The sequence below is a fragment of the Hippocampus comes genome, unplaced genomic scaffold, assembly GCF_001891065.2.
Source record: "Hippocampus comes isolate QL1 unplaced genomic scaffold, H_comes_QL1_v1.1 scaffold156, whole genome shotgun sequence".
Classification (NCBI taxonomy): domain Eukaryota; kingdom Metazoa; phylum Chordata; class Actinopteri; order Syngnathiformes; family Syngnathidae; genus Hippocampus; species Hippocampus comes.
The window spans coordinates 3,162,555-3,180,081 of NW_017805744.1; the positions used below are offsets into that span (position 1 = coordinate 3,162,555).

Below are 17,527 nucleotides of genomic sequence, written 5' to 3' on the forward strand. Positions count from 1 at the left end.
TCCCTTTGAAGACCTTTGGCTACAGGTAGGACTGATAACATATCACGTCAAACCTTGACAGGAGTCTTACACATGTGATCTCAGCATATGTAGCATCATTGCTTCCAATCATTCCCCCATATTTGAGACGGTGGTGGTGTTTAATTGCAATTGACTCTGTTGAGTCAGCTGGAAACGGATGCGGAAAAATTTGCACGCCGTTTCACCACTTTTGAACGGGCCCCCGCGAGACCACCGCCGCAATATGCTCTACCAGATGTGTCGTTTATGAGACGTGCTCACTCACTCATCACAGGCTGTTTATTAGTATTAGTGATATAGAAACATGCCAATATGTTTTTGCTTGGTGCTGGATTTAGTCAAATTAGCAGCAATGGGCGTTTGCCTGGTTATGGTAATATCGGACAAAGCACAATGGAAGGTCCAGCACCAATGGTGCTGCCCATGGACACTATACAGTGAAACTCCTCTACAACGAAATCATGTTTGCAAGGAATTTTTCACAACAGGGGACTTTTCAACACACACAAAAAAACGTATATGTGTACTTTTTAATTTTATTCCAACAGTGCATAAGTATTAGCATACACTTATTTGACACGTCATATAGCCAGCGTAGAAAGAAAAAAAGGGAAAGAAATTGTGAAATTTACGATCAGCATTTACTTTCACTTCCATCAATTTCTTGCATAATGTCTTATTTTGCTTCCTCCATCATTCATTTTTATTACCTTTATCCTGTCTTCAAGAGTTAAAGCTTTTCTTTTCTTAACTCCTTGGTATGCAAAGGTCCGTTTTGTTGCCATTTTAGCAATGCAACGTTCGTGCTGCATCTCAAATAAATACTTTCTGTACTACTGCGCATGTGTAAACGAGTGTGGTGGTTGCTATTGCCGTTTCCGAACGAAACAGTAGATATCGCTGTGGCATGCTGATGTTGAATTAGACTTTTGCAGAAGGCTTGTTTTCGTTGTAGTGACAATCGTTGCAAGGCAACAGCAGAGAAAAAGATTTTGTATAACGGAACAGGGGGACTTTTCGTTGTAGGGGGAAGATAAAAGTGGGAATGGCTTTCATGCATGAACATTTTTTCACACTCGGGGGTATTTTCGCCCATGTAAGTTTCATTGTAGAGGAGTTTCACTGTATTTGAATTTATTGGTAATATCAAAGCAGCTGTTTAACATACAATACATATTAATACATTGAAATTGGGTATTCACATCATTCAATCAAAGCTAAAGTAGTAGACAGTACAAGTTTCGGTTCCTTTATTCACGTTCAGGTCCGAGCTAGAGGTATCAAATTTCTCAGCGCTATTGAATGCATATATATATATATTTTTTTTTCCACTACATAAACCCTACATTATTTTTAAAATGATAACAATGTACTTTTATTTATTTCAGATGATAGTATAAAATCATAAAAATATCAAATCCATGTTTTGAAAAATATAAATGGCATACATTTTTTATCATCCTAAAATGGTGGGAGAAAGATCCCGTTTTTCAGCCAAACATGTAATGTTCTGACCAAAAAAAACAAAACTATTTATTTCTACGTTGACCCACACCAAACATGGCTTTATATGGCATAAGCACTTTGGACTTCCGGCTCTGAACCCAGCTGCAATGAACTACAGTAGACGGGGCCTGCATTGCTAAGTACCCACCATGCATCCAGTGGAAGTGCGCTCACTGCTCCTGGTAGCAACGTTTTTTTTGTTGGTGGGTGGGCTGGAGGGTCTGCTGTGAGGAATGAAAAGGGACGTGTGGGCCACCAGGCTGGCTCTGTGAGACATGGGCCTGGTGGCTGGTATTGCGATGAAGCATAACCTTCCCGGGCGGTTCCGCTGAGGGCAACGAGCGCTGCGCCACCTTGGCAAAATGTCTCCTTTGTGCGAATGTGGACAAAAAGCATTAGTGGAGGTCGAGGGGGTGATGTTGCTGCAAAAAAAAAAAAAAAAAAATTTGGCGTCCAGACGAGGAGGGGAGAGAAAGAGCCCTTCGGGTAGTTTAAAAGCTGATGCTTTCAATGGTGACTTTGACCTCGATTAAAACAAACATGTCAATACTGCAGTCAGTAGTGTGAACTCAATTAATAGTGACCAAACCTGATGAATGGCAGTTGAAATGGCCTGGGTTAGGCTTTCAAATTAGGGTGACAAGCTTGAGTTTCAGGTTTTAAATCAGCCTTTTAAGATCGGGCTAGGATTTTAAATTATCCATCCATCCATCCATTTTCTACCGCTTATCCGGGGTCGGGTCGTAGGGGTAGGAGCTTTAGCAGGGAAGCCCAGACTTCCCTCGTCCCCCAGCCACTTGTTCGAGCTCTTCCCGAGGTATCCCAAGGCGTTCCCAAGCTAGTGGGTATACATACTGTCTCTCCAGCATGTCCTGGGTCATCCCCAGGGCCTCCTGCCAGTGGGACATGCCCGGAACACCTCACCAGGGAGGCGTCCAGGAGGCATCCTAAGCAGATGGCTCCTCTCGATGTGGAGGAGTAGCGGCTCGACTCTGAGCCCCTCCCGGATGACCGAGCTTCTCGCCTTATCTCAAAGGGAGAGCCCGGACACCCTGTGGAGAAAACTCATTTTATCCGCTTGTATCCGGGATCTCGTTCTTTCGTTCACGACCCGTAGCTCGTGACCATAGGTGAGGGTTGGAACGTAGATCGATCGGTAAATTGAGAGCTTCACCTTTTGGATCAGCTCCTTCTTTACCACGACAGACCAATACAAAGTCTACATCACAGCAGACGCTGCATCGATCCGCCTCTGTCGATCTCCCACTCCCTGCTGCCCTCTCTCATGAACAAGACCCCATATGCTTTTTGCAGATGATGTGGCACTGTTGGCTCCTTCAAGCAGGGCTCTCCAATTTTCACTGGAGCATTTCGCAGCTGAGTGCGAAGCGGTTGGGATGAAACTCAGCACCTCCAAATCTGAAACAATGGTCCTCAGTAGGAAAAGGGTGGAGTGCCCTCTCCGGGTCGGAGAAGAGATCTTGCCCCAAGTGGAGGAGTTTATATACCTTGGGATTTCAAATTAGGGTTTCATAAAATTGTTAAGTTTCAAATTCAGTTTTCTGGGACAAAGCAGACTGTTGTTGCGATGGTTTCAAAGACAAAGTGTTTCAAATTTGTATTTCAAACCTTTTTTGAAGTTGAGTTTTAAGTCAATGTTTTAAACACGGGTTGTGGTTTCAAAGTAAGGATTCAAGACAGAGTGAAGGTTTCATATTAGGATTACATGCCTTGGATATGATTTTAAATTAGTGTTTTAAAATCGGGCTGGGGTTTGAAACAAAGAGTTGGGCTTTCAAGTCTGGGATTGTGTTTTAAAGAAGAATTGGAGTATAAAATCTCTGGTGACATGAGTACAGTTTTCAAACCAGGGTCAATACTTCAAGGTAAGGTTTTAAGACAGGGTAATAATTTTATATGAATATTATCATTATTGTTATATTATTACTTTCCATTAAGGGTTAGGTTTCAAGTCAGGACTTCAAGCTTGGATTTGGGTTTATAAATGACACCTTAAAATTTAAGGTGTCATGGGTCTCAAAGAAGAAAGAGTGACTTTAAAATATGGTTTCACACAAGAATTAGGGTTTCAAATTTAAAAAAAAAACATTAGTGTTTCAAACCTTGGTATTGAGTTCGCAATGAGGGTTGTGGTTTCAAATTAAGGTTCTATTCAAGGTTAAGGCTTTCAATGAGTGATTCAAGGTGGTTTTAGGTGTGAAGCACTGTTTTGGGTTTCAATTTAGAGTTAACATTATAAATTGGAGTTTTGAGCATGGGTTAGGGTTTCAAACAATGGCTTGGGTCAGCGTTTACAGTTAGGATTTCAAGCCTAGGTGAAGTTTTCCACCATGTTAAGCTTTCAAGTTAGGGTTACGATTTGACATTAGGGTTGGGAATTAGGGTTGCTATTTCAAATTAGGGTATCAAGTTTGGGTTTGGCTGTGAAATAATGGTTTGGATTTCAGGTAATGGTTAACATTTAAAATTGGAGTTTTGAGCCGGGGTTAGGTTTACAAACAGTTGTGAGGGTCAGCATTTCAAATTAGGATTTCAAGACTGGGTAGGGGTTTCACTCATGGTTAAGAGTTTAAGTTAGATTTACAATTTCAAATTAGGACTTAAAATTGGGGTTGCGACTTTCCTTGTTCAGTTGTACCTAATGAATGGACCAGCACATTCACACAGAAGTTGTTATTGCAAGTAACAGAATGAGAACAAGGACACAGAGTTCCCGTTGGCTGCCTGACTCATTGATCTTGCATCTAATTGACGCTTTGGATCCATGACTCCCCTTCATGAGGCTGACCGATCACTGAAGCCCAACTCCACTCGCTATTGATGAAGACGTGGCGCTGTCCTTGATAGCAAACATAGTCATCATTGGCTTTTGTCTCACCCACATCTTCTGTCACCTTCGGTACCACTCCAGTGCAATGTGACTTACTTTTCTGGCTAAGTAGATGAAGACAAGAATTTTTTTAATGCCCAGAGAGGTGCCACTCGGCCAGACACCAGACTAGACTCAGGCCAGCACGAAAATGAAGTTACGCTCATTTTTACACCAAGCTAACGGGCATAAGTCTACCAAAAGAGGGCCCCAGGATTTGGGTTTCAAATTAAGGTTTCGGGCTTGGGTTCAGGTCTTAAACCAGGATTAGGGTTTTAATTTATTTTTCAGGCTTTGGTTATTATTTAAAGCTGGTTCAAGGTTGTAAATTTGGGGCTTCAGCTTGGGTTAGAGTTTCAAATTCTGCTTCCGAGCCACATTTATGCTTTCAAAGTAGGGTTTTGAGCCTGGAATAGGCTTTCAAACCAGGGTTTGCTTTTCAAAATGCTTAAAAAGGTGTCAGGCTTGGGTTAGGGTTTCAAAAAGGGATAGGGCTTGCAGTTTAAATTTTGCATGACAGTTCCAAATGAGGGTCTTGAGCCAGGGTTCCTGTTTCAAATGAGGCTTCTAATGACATCCACATATACAAACATAGTCACAATACACCACACCGCTCATTGACCTTCATCACAAGTAAACACGAGCCTCTGCTCTTGTCAACGCGTGTTGTCGTCACGCCAGCTGAATGCAAAATCAATGAGCTTTAATTAGCTTCTGTGTTAGCTCCTCAATTCCTCAGGCACTAGGAGCTATTTTCTAGATGGATGAAAGCGTTTGGGGAAGGTGGGGGGCAGCGGTCTGAGGACCACCTCGGGGGGAGGTCAACTTGTCCAGCTCCATCTTCTGGTCAAAGCCTGCAGGGGGCTTCGTGTATAGCTCCTGTCGAGAGATTAAATATAGTTTTGGTGTGTGTGGGTGTGGGTGTGTGTGTGTGTGTGTGTGTGTGTGTATAGCTCCAGGGAATATGAATTGTAGTTCGCATAATGGACATCAAGACGAAATTGCATTAGATGCATTCCAGGAAAATGAGACATTTCCAACCTCAGACTGGTAAAAGTACATTGTAGGGAATTAGACAACATTGGTGGCATCTATTCACACACAGAAATATAATAACCAATGCTGTTGTGCCTTGAGATATGAGTTTAATTTGTTCAATGACTATACTAGTATCTCAAAACACCTTTCCCCATTTAAATGAATGGAAATATAATTAATCCATTCCATCTTCAGGATTCATATGTTACTTTTGGAAATTAGGGATGAAACAAGGATTCGAATTTTTAGTGAAAATGTTGAGAAAAAAAAAGGATGCTCCATGCTTTGAATTGGACACGTAAAAGTGTACATCTGAAAGCCAATTTAAATCTTAGAAGAGAAAAGATATTTCAGTCGGAAGTCACTCTTTTGGAAAACATTGGAACGTGTTGTTCACTTACCGTAGTGTTATAAACTATCTTTATTATGTTTATTAATGAATGATTAACTCTGTATAGTATGAAGTGATGTTCCTTTAAAATCGTTGGCATGTTTCATCGTGACTTGAACCAGTGAAGTTGCGAGCAGAGCAGATGAAAGAGCATGCGTTTGAGCGACAACAACGTTGAATCAACCCAGTTTGAGCGTGACTGACTCAAGTGGCGCGTCAACATTCATGACACCAAAATGCCATGTCTGTGTGCGTGCGTGCGTGTGTGCGCTTGTTTGTATAGAATGATGGCAATATTTTTTTAAAACATTAAAAAAAAAATCAGTAATAGAAGGAGTGAATAAACAGCTTTGTGCAAGTAGAAAATGGAGTTTCCCCTTGAGGGACATTAAAGCCTTGCTGTTGTTTTGAAGTAGTTAGTGTTCGCAGTGTTTCCAGACGGAGTGAACACAAGCGTAGGCACACACAAACACAACACACACATACGCACAACACACATGCATTTGTACAGAACTCCACAATCTCCTCTTGAATGAAATTTGCCTCGAACGTCCCTTGTTCTAAAGTACTTAAAATGAAGTTTAACTCGTTTCAACAATAAAAACACAAGGTTCGTGTTAGGTTGCCCAGCTGTTTGTACGCGAGCTCTGCACACTGTGAATTTGTTCTCCCCACTCTCTGCTTGGCTGCCACGTACCATTTTCTCAGTGCCCTCAGTCTCCTTTCAAATAAAATGTGTCTCCCGCCCATGACAGTTTGAACTTTTTAAGGTTTAGTCCATCGCGATTGAACTTAACGTGCCCGCAACAAAAGCGCGTTGTGTACCGTGAGGTCGAGGACTTCAGATAAAAAGCTGCAGTCCATCACACTTAACCCTCCTCCTCGGTGGCCCTCGTGTCTTTTTTTAACCGAGACGACACTCCTCTGATCCCATTACCTTTCACAGACTCGCTACTTTCCGCTGTTGACAGGATAGGGAACAGGAAGAAGAAAAAAAAAAAGCAGAAGCGCATAAAAAATGTATTCCTCGGGTGTATCCGCCTCCGGATCAATGGCAACACAAAGACCATCTACAAAGGCGCTTGGCTCAAGGCCACATTTGATCACTTCCTCTGTATGCCGCCCCCTCGCCCCACCATGCTCTTCTCCGCCGCCGGCCCGCTGAGACTCAATTATTTCCATGTGTTGGTAAGCTCTTGTTTGAAAGAGCGTAAAGTGAATATTTGAACTCAGCGAGGCAAGGAGTAAGATCTTTGGTGACACAGAAACCGCCCAATGGTGAGAATAGCTTGGGACGAGAGCGGGACAGCAGCGTTCCCAACGAACAGCGTCGCACATAAACGAGCAATTCAACAACACTTGAGTGTTTTAGAGCATCTGACGGAGCAGCTCGTAGCATTTAAGCGAATAGTGGAAGCCCTAATGGCTGCTCCAATAGAGGAACATTAACAGATGTTTCTTCTTGCATCAACTCAGTTCACCATATTGTGTATGATCCCATTCAAAATCAACACGATTCTTTGCTTAGGCAACAGAAATTGGATGGCATTTTTAAATGTGTGTTATGTGTTGTGTTATTTTGACTTCAAGATGGCGCTGCGGGAGTGGCTGCCTTTCCAGCAGCTCCTATATTTTGTTTTTCTACTTCTTCCTTTCATAACTTTGCTGCTGTGAATTGGGAATTTCTCCATTGCGAGACAAATAAAGGTCTTCTTATCTGAAAGGTGGTCAAATGAGGTATGGGTCTCACAGTGCACTCGCATGGAAGTTGAACCGGTTTCAAATTTGGCAATGAATTCGAACTGGTTTCATATTGCACCTCAACTACCGCGGTCATCTTTTGTCAGATACCTCACAAAATTTACTGACAGTTTGAAAGGTATTATAATTTTTAGGCTTCTGAAAAGGATGTTGAACTTGTTCCAAAGTTCTAAGTGAATTTTACTGCCTTCATACGCCAGCTACCTTGTGTCAAATAGCATCAACAGCATTCTTGCACCAGATTTTTACAATTTTCTTGGATAGTTGACAGCAAATCATCTCAAGACTGAGCCTGGTGCTGAAAAGCATGTTGAATTGCTTTCATATTTGAACTTCTCGAACATCTTGAGTCGGATGCCATTCAAAGTCAACAGGGTTCTTGCTCTTGCATTGACAGAGTAAAGGTAATTTTATGAACACTGGAATAGTTCGGGTTCTAAAAAGGAAGTTGCCCCTTGTTTCATATTTGACTCAAATACCATCATGCAGTGGTCCCTCCTTTATTGCTGGGATTAAGTTCCCAAAATAACCCGCGATAGGTGAAATCCGCAAAGTAGTGCTTTTACATCTTCCTTCTTTATTTAAAAAAAAAAAAAAAAACATTCATCAAATTATATTTGTTCTAAAATAAATAAATGAAAGAATACATTCCTATTGTAACATTTTTATGTTTTTTTTTTCCTATGGCATTTAGGTGCACGTGGTAGATAATTGCATTAAGAGGGAGTAATTGAAAAATTGTATCCTTTGTAGGGGGTGCCTGGGTCCAAAGGATTCCAAAACCCGTGGTGTAACCGCACTGTGCGACGCGTTAAAATGTGCCTTTATTCGTAGTTGTTGCTAGGACTGTAAATCAACATTACAGTACCTTCAATGCCTGCGGTCCTCACCGCCCCTCCCAGCGCAAACTGCCGATTTTCCGCCTTGCTGCTGTGGATGTGCAAGTGTTATCGAGCATTTGAGCCTTGGGTGAGTCGCTCCGCTAAAATTAGATCAAAAGGTCGGCACTCCTCATGCATCAAAACGGGCAGCGTGGTGTGGCGCTCCGATGCGGTCGCTGCGCTCCTGCTGGGCCGACTCAGATGTTGTGGCGCCGGTAATCAGTAGAGACAGCGTTTCATGTGCACTTCTAAAACTAGCGTAGCGTTGCAAAAACTGTGCAGTTTAGTTGCGACCCGGTCTTTGCTTTTCAAATTCAAGGCACATAATATTTTTTACTGATATATTATAAATGTGGGGTTTAAATATGCATGTGTATGCAGCTCCATACATTATGCATTAACTTGTACATATTGTACAGAATATGACATCACCCCGTGGTCTTTTTTTAATATTACATTTTTGACTGTACGTCATAGAGCATTAACTTCCAGCTGATGGCTCTGCCACCAAGGCTCGGTGTTATGAAAGCTGAAATGAAAAATATATATTCCAGTTGCTTGTGGGATTTTAGTCCAAACAAGAGTGGCAGCTTTTGTTGTTGCTGCTGGGACGAAACAAATGTTGACTCACCACTGACGTCATTGGTGGGTCCGGTTGGCTTCTGTCTTCTTCTTCATTGTAAATCATTGGCCAATGCCTATTAAACTTATTTAAGGGCTACCCGAATCAATGAAAATAGCGATAAAACATGAAAGTTGTGCTTTATTTGTCCATTTCGACGAGAGAAAAGCCATATTTGGTCAGCTGAAGCTTTAAAATGGCCACACAAAAGAATTCATTCATTTTCCGACCCGCTTTATCCTCACAAGGGTTGCGGGGGATGCTGGAGCCTATCCCAGCTATCTTCGGGCAATAGGCGGGGGACACCCTGAACCGGTTGCCAGCCAATCACAGGGCACAAAGAAACGAACAACCATCCGCGCTCACACTCACACCTAGGGACAATTTAGAGTGTTCAATCAGCCTGCCAAGCATGTTTTTGGAATGTGGGAGGAAACCGGAGGACCCGGAGAAAACCCACGCAAGCACAGGGAGAACATGCAAACTCCACACAGGAAGGCCGGAGCTGGAATTGAACCCGGTACCTCTGCACTATGAAGTCGACGTGCTAACCACTCGACTGCCGGGCCGCCACACAAAATAATTACTTTGTAAAAAATGGTTTAGGTTCTTTGTAGACGCCCACCCTCATGTCCTCGCTGTCCATTGAAAAGGGTGTGGTGGCTAGAAAAAGTTTAGACACCTCTCTTCGAATGCCAGGTTTTTCTGATGAGACCGAGCTCATTTACTTACCACCGTTAATGGGATATATAACTTGCATATCTCAATTGCAAATATGTTCTTAATCTTTTCAAGAGGGCAAGTAAAAATTAACAACCGAGATAATGCGGGTGCACAAGTGTGCACACCTAGGCCCTCACGGTAATTACTATACTGTATTGAGTTATCGATTGATCAATAAAATGGACATAATGGGTTTTTTATATTTCAGGTTAATTGCTCTACATTTCATTGCCAATGAATGTATGCCAATATTGTTGAGAATGAAACATTGATTGCTCTTAAAAGGGGATACACTTACTGTGGGATGTAATTCTCCTCTAATATGAAATCAGTGTCTTGGAGGCGGGGGGGGGGACCCCAACATCAACAATGTTATATTGTATTACTTTGTGAGCAAATATATGGTGCAAATTGTATCGTGATAGGCTTTCGCACACCCTCTGATTAGTGGTTTGCCGCTGTGTTCATAATGAACCAATCACAATCAAACGCATGTTTATTATTGCTAATGCATTGTAATTGTTTTGCATGTACTACCTTTAGGTATTTGCTGCCAACCCATTGAAACTAGTTTCACTGAAGAAGGGTTGCGGGGGATGCTGGAGCCTATCCCAGCTATCTTCGGGCAATAGGCGGGGGACACCCTGAACCGGTTGCCAGCCAATCACAGGGCACAAAGAAACGAACAACCATCCGCGCTCACACTCACACCTAGGGACAATTTAGAGTGTTCAATCAGCCTGCCAAGCATGTTTTTGGAATGTGGGAGGAAACCGGAGGACCCGGAGAAAACCCACGCAAGCACAGGGAGAACATGCAAACTCCACACAGGAAGGCCGGAGCTGGAATTGAACCCGGTACCTCTGCACTATGAAGTCGACGTGCTAACCACTCGACTGCCGGGCCGCCACACAAAATAATTACTTTGTAAAAAATGGTTTAGGTTCTTTGTAGACGCCCACCCTCATGTCCTCGCTGTCCATTGAAAAGGGTGTGGTGGCTAGAAAAAGTTTAGACACCTCTCTTCGAATGCCAGGTTTTTCTGATGAGACCGAGCTCATTTACTTACCACCGTTAATGGGATATATAACTTGCATATCTCAATTGCAAATATGTTCTTAATCTTTTCAAGAGGGCAAGTAAAAATTAACAACCGAGATAATGCGGGTGCACAAGTGTGCACACCTAGGCCCTCACGGTAATTACTATACTGTATTGAGTTATCGATTGATCAATAAAATGGACATAATGGGTTTTTTATATTTCAGGTTAATTGCTCTACATTTCATTGCCAATGAATGTATGCCAATATTGTTGAGAATGAAACATTGATTGCTCTTAAAAGGGGATACACTTACTGTGGGATGTAATTCTCCTCTAATATGAAATCAGTGTCTTGGAGGCGGGGGGGGGGGACCCCAACATCAACAATGTTATATTGTATTACTTTGTGAGCAAATATATGGTGCAAATTGTATCGTGATAGGCTTTCGCACACCCTCTGATTAGTGGTTTGCCGCTGTGTTCATAATGAACCAATCACAATCAAACGCATGTTTATTATTGCTAATGCATTGTAATTGTTTTGCATGTACTACCTTTAGGTATTTGCTGCCAACCCATTGAAACTAGTTTCACTGAAGACTGTAACCTTGACCACGTCGTTCGTGCACATTGAGGCCATCATTTAATTTGTGCTCTGATGGAATGAACAGTATCTGTTGCCGATAACCTTGCGCAGCACTTTAATGAGCACACCCAAATTAAAAGAAGGCTTCACCTTGTTCCCAAATAGCGAGCTTTGCAACACATCATTTTGAAAGAGTAATGAAGGGCATTCCTGTTATTATGCTTGTCTCCGGTTTGTCAGCCCACTCATGTGCTGTGTCCACTCAGAGTTGGCGTGGTGTAGTAGGGTGCTGAGAGGTGATGCACGGCCTCACCCATGTCGCATGGCTGACGCATGCAGAACGAGCGTGACTCACCTTCATACCTGCGGGCGGCTTTAACCTTTTTAGGTAACCATTTAAAAATAAATAAATAAATAACATGACTGGAAGCCCACCCAGCTTTTTCCGGTTATTGCCCTGTTCATTGTGCAAAAAGCAAAAAAAAAAAGTTCTCGCTTCTTCGTCACCGCACGCACCGTTTCGCATTCCCGACATCATGTCCTCTGATCTCGCCGAGCTGTGATAAGAAGCATCATTGCTTCTATCTCGTAGGCATTCTCTGCATTGTTAAATATAAACACACAGGAGGTTGTATCTGCTCTAAATGCACACATACAGATGCGGTGTTCTATTATGCTTGCTTTTGTTGTGATGACATAAAGAGGTCTCACCCTATTTAGGGTTTCCAAACAAAGATGATGGAGACTTGATGACCTCTTTACCAAGACAACCACCAGTCGATCTGCGAGGCACGTTGTATGTGTTTTGATGAATAAGACCTCTTGTCTTGCCAGTTATTAGGCACCTTGCACAGAACACTGAAAATAAAATGGCCTGTTGAATTTACTCGGTTTCATTTCGTCAAGTGGTTGCACAAACTACAATCATCTGGATCCAGATAATGTTTAACTCCAGATGATTGTAGTTCGTCCAACCACTTGCCGAAATAAAAGTAAGTTCAAATTTACATGCCTTTTTTTAAGTAGATGATACGTTATATGAAGTAGACAATACATTATCAAAAAATAATCGGGATACCGATGATTTCAACAAAATAGCTAGTAAATGCAACAAAAACTTTTTTTCAGTGTAGAAATAAAATGACGCGAAATAATCCATTGCCCCCAAAACGTCCAAGGTGAGCATGGGCACACGCAAACACTCAATGTTCCTGTCATATAATTGTCCTAGGTCCTCCAAGACATAAACTACAGTGAAAACATTTAAAAAAAAAAAACTGTTGAGGAAGGCACTTGAATGAGACATGACTCCGAGTATCGAGCTCTCCCTTGAGGTCACACGCCAGGGGCCAGAGGATTCCTGCTGGGCTTTTCTCCCAGCATCCTTTACAGTCAGAGATCAAGAATGTGCTGCCACTTGGGGAACCGTTGACATTTTGTCAATAACCTTTTTGAGTTTTGTTTTTTTTGTTTAGTTTTTTTTTTTTTTTTTTTTAATGTTTGCTTTTAAGAATAAGGTGTACAAGGACAAACACCTGAAGCACGAGTTTTCCGCCCATGGCAATAATCCCATCGACATAAAACTCCCACATTATCTCACTAAATTTAGGGGTTATTTGCACAGGAGATATGTGTTCCTTTACTGATTATTCCTTGTTTGATAAATCAATCCGTTCTAAAGGAAGATCAGTGCACCTCCTTTCTGATCCTCTCCATTTTAGGGTAACTAAATGTGTGAGTAAATTAAGAGAAGACTGTGATTATGTCTGCATGTGATAATGCGATACTTTTTGAGACATGTTGTAGTGGAAAAATATGTCCCTTGTTTTACGCAGCACCAGACCTGACAGGGGAAAAGTAACATGACTTTATAGCTAGGGGGCACTCCATTTACTTACCCAGGTGTCCCAGAGAATATTCTTGTGAATTATTTCAATCCTACAAATTACTGATTTTGGCCACAAATCAGGTTTTAATTTGTGCACAAAATACTCATTTATGGCCTTCAAATCGGTACACAACATACCCAACAACCAACAAATGAGCATTTTGTGCAGAACCTGTGGACCAAAAATGAAGTATAATTGTGCGAAAACAGTATTATGTGGCCACAATTTTGCATTTCGTGCACATTATTTCTCTTTTGTGGGCATAGTTTAACCGATCCCCTCCCCCAAACACACACACACACACACACACACACACGCACACACACACACACACACACACACACACACACACACACACACACACACACTTACACTTCCCTCCTGATACCATGTCTGGGATTATGTGTTGCCTCAATATTGGTTGAGAAACACTGCAAGGATGTTAATACACTAAATCTATGGCAGGACTCCAGGGGTTTATTTAATGTCACCAGTCAGCGGGTGATACAACGAGAGCGGACATTTTTGCAGAGACAAGAGAGAAAACGGTGTTTTAAAGCTGTTGAGTAGACTTGAGAGGAAGCTATGTGATGCGTCGTACCCGTCTTGCGGCGGCGGCAGCCATTCTATCTCCCGACGTCTTGTAGCGCGTCACAAGCCATCGCTGTTTGTCAGCATTAGGCTGTCAGTGCTGTTTGGGTACCGCACAGATCTGATGATCCCCCAAAGCTGCAATGGCGGCAAAAGCATTCACTTTTTCTCATTGTATACCATCAACAGATGTCACTTCCAGGCATCATTGTGCGCTTTTCATCCAGTGGAGAACTACCCTTCTATCACACTCCAGGGGTTGTGGTTCAGAATGACATTTCGGGGGTTATGAGTTGGTGATGGGTTCAGGGAGTTATGTTTCTGTGGCGGTTGAGGAAGTGTTGTTGGATTTAGCAGGTTGAGTTTAGCAAGTTAGGAGTTGTGGTTAGGTCTTAGTCTTGTTAATTCCTGTGAAATGGAACATCAAAAATGGAAAATCACAACGCCTCACTGAATGGATTTTTAAATTTCAGATGTTCTACTCCAGTAACAGAACAAACAAGTCAATTTCAGTACGCAATGCGCTCTGCAGCCACACCGTGATCATTTCCTTTCTTCTGTTCAAGAAATTCACTGGAAGTGGATAATGTGATGACTTGATGAAAGGATGATGATACTTGCAGGGTGAGAGTGGCTCTTATCGTTCTCCCTGATAGCTCTTGCGGTCATTTAGCAGTGATCAATCAGCTGTAAAATCAGCCATTTCTGTCTTTGTCACAAATGGCATCGGGAAGCTTCTGAGAGCCCGCTGAGTGGAACAACAACTTTGGGGTGGCTTTATTGTTTTGGTCACCAAGCTGGTGCCGGTGTTACAAAATAATCCTTGGCAGCTTGCCACGAAGAAATAAATGGAACGAAATAATATGCTGAAGTAAAAAAAAAAAAAAAAACATAACTAAATTTAAAAAAAGCCCACCGCAAGTTTAGTCGCACTCGGGGCCATCATCTTATCAACACCATCGCTCCTCTTGCCAGTTATTATTATGATAACCACCGTCTCATCCAATAATAATAAACACAACCGGAACGTTGTCATTGCTGAAGTGATGAGTGAGTTCGCTTTGCATTCTTTCCAGCACAGTGCTGCTGAGGACATGACTGCGGTGTGAGAGCGTGTCAATAAAAGATGAACACGACATCCGTGAATGAAAACAAAGTCGACACATGAAGAAGAGGAAAGACACCTCAGAATGCAAATGCAAAACCTCATGCAGCGGACGAAAAGCAAAGGGACTTGTGTTTACACGACAAGGCCAGGAGACAATGTTTCCTTTTTTTTTTTTCATAAATATTTTTTCTGTTTCTGACACAATGGCTTCCTCCCTTTTAGCTTACATAAACTACTGTGAGCCACCATTTCATACCAGCTGAGCTGATAGCGTTCTCATAGATCTCAGAACATTAGGAAAACTTACTTGAAAAAATAAATGCCTTCATTTTCACCATGAAAAACATCTCATTTCGCCTGTAAATGAGGGTTGAAATTTCAGATTTCTAGTCTGGGATTGGGGTTCAAAGTAGATATTTTCCAATTAGGTTTACAACTTCAAGTAAGGGTTTCACAAAGCAAATAAGGTTTCAAATCTGGATTAGGGATCTGTTTTGCCATACACGAGGACAATTTTCACCAGAAGGTTTTGTGTTTCAAAGGGTTTTAGGGTTTCAAAGTAGGGTTCAGGTTTCAAGTCAGGGTTTCAAGTCCTGGTTAAGGCTATTACGGGTTAGAACAATTTAATTGAGAAGTAAGTTTTCCTTCTTTTTTTTCTTGACCATTTCTTTCTTTTTATTTATTCTACCATGAAAAAAGGCTTAGTGCTTAAATAATTGAGTTTCAAGTTTTGGTTCGAATTTCAAAGTTGAGTTTTTGTATTGGGTGAGTTTCAAATTCGCCTTTCAAGTCTATCTATGTCCATCCATTATCTGATCACGAGGGTCGCGGGCATGCTGGAGCCGATGCCAGCTGTCTTTGGGCAGTAGGCGAACTGGTTGCCAGCCAATCGCAGGTCTATTTACTCGCATGTTAGTTTTTCAAATTAGAGTTTCAACTCTGCGCTATGTTTTCAAAGTACAGTTTCAAGCCAGAGTATGGTTTCAAAGTAGCCTTTAAACAACTTTTGAAACCTTAGAAAAGATGTTGCATCAGTACAAAATTGTTTCAAAGATAATATATCAGGATAAAAGCTGCTGCATGGAGAGCCTTTGCTTAAACAATGGTGTGTGTGTGTGTGTGTGTGTGTGTGTGCGTGGGGGTGTGTGTGTGGGTGTGTGTGTGTGTGTGTGTGTGTGTGTGTATCCATAATTCATGGTACTCAGTGGAAGAAGCTAGGGTCAAATTTGACCTTATACTGCCTGTTTTTTTTTTCTTGGCAGCATCACAGTCACCTGCTGTCTCTGTTTAGTCTGTATGTTGCACCATTTCTCATGTCTATTAGGTGGAGCGCCACAAAAAAGTATCAAGAAGCCATGCCCAACAAGACACAGATCCTCACATTTCCTTCATAATCTACATGCACGTACTGTTTGTACTGTATTGGATGGATCTGGCACTTGACGCTCAAATATTGACAGAAGAATGTGCGTCATAAAGCTAAGAGGATTTACGGAGCTTCCAATGTGAATGAACTCTAAGTAAACAAATAACATTCATGCAGAATGACGTCAACACTGCCATACAGATGGCCCAAATTTACTCCAAATGAGCAGGCTTTTGCTGTCCTTTATTTTCATGTCGCGTGAAGTGCATTGAAAGTCACGCAGGTGTCCAATCAGTCCTCCTGGTTTTGATTTATTGCACACGTACAGCTGTTCAAGGTTGCTTGAATAGGAATGAGATTGAAACGACATGAACATGCATGTGCAAGATGGGCTAAAATAAAGCCTCACACAGACTCCCTCACTAAAAATGTATATTACGCAACATGAACAGTGGAACATGTTTCAAGTGATTACAAGGCGAGAGGTTTATTTTTTTTCTCTACGATCAGCAATATTATCAATGACAGTTCTTGTCTGATCAAAGTTTCATGATTTGAATTTCACTAATTCTCGCTTGAAATAACATCCTTTTTAAAATGACCCTGCACATTTCTCTGTTATTGCAATGATAACTCTGGAACTGCTGCTGATGTGGGCTTGACCTTTAGCGGACCAACATGGATCACCACTGATGTTTTGTGTTTAAAGAATTGTCGCTATATTGGTGGAGGGGAAAAAAGTTGATTAGATACCTAAGTGACGAGACAATTTTTTGTAAAAAAAAAATGTTTGTGTGTGTGAATGTATGTGCGTGTGTATATATTCATTCATTCGTTCATTTTCCAAACCGCTTTATCCTCACTAGGGTCGCGGGGTGATGCTGCAGCCTATCCCAGCTGTCTTCGGGCAGTAGGCTGGGGACACCCTGAATTGGTTGCCAGCCAATCGCAGGGCACACAGAGATGAACAACCATCTGCGCTCACACTCACACCGAGGGACAATTTGGAGTGTTCAGTCAGAGCTGTCATGCATGTTTTTGGAATGTGGGAGGAAACCGGAGTACCCGGAGAAAACCCACTCAGGCCGGGGGAGAACATGCAAACTTCAC

The 17,527-nt window shown here is 42.0% G+C and overlaps 1 protein-coding gene across 1 annotated transcript in view; it reads left to right on the forward strand.

Annotated features, from left to right (window-relative positions):
- Positions 1-17,527, forward strand: part of lingo2 (leucine rich repeat and Ig domain containing 2) — a 204,907-nt gene that overhangs the window by 5,082 nt on the left and 182,298 nt on the right. The gene's annotated exons all lie outside the window — the stretch shown is intronic.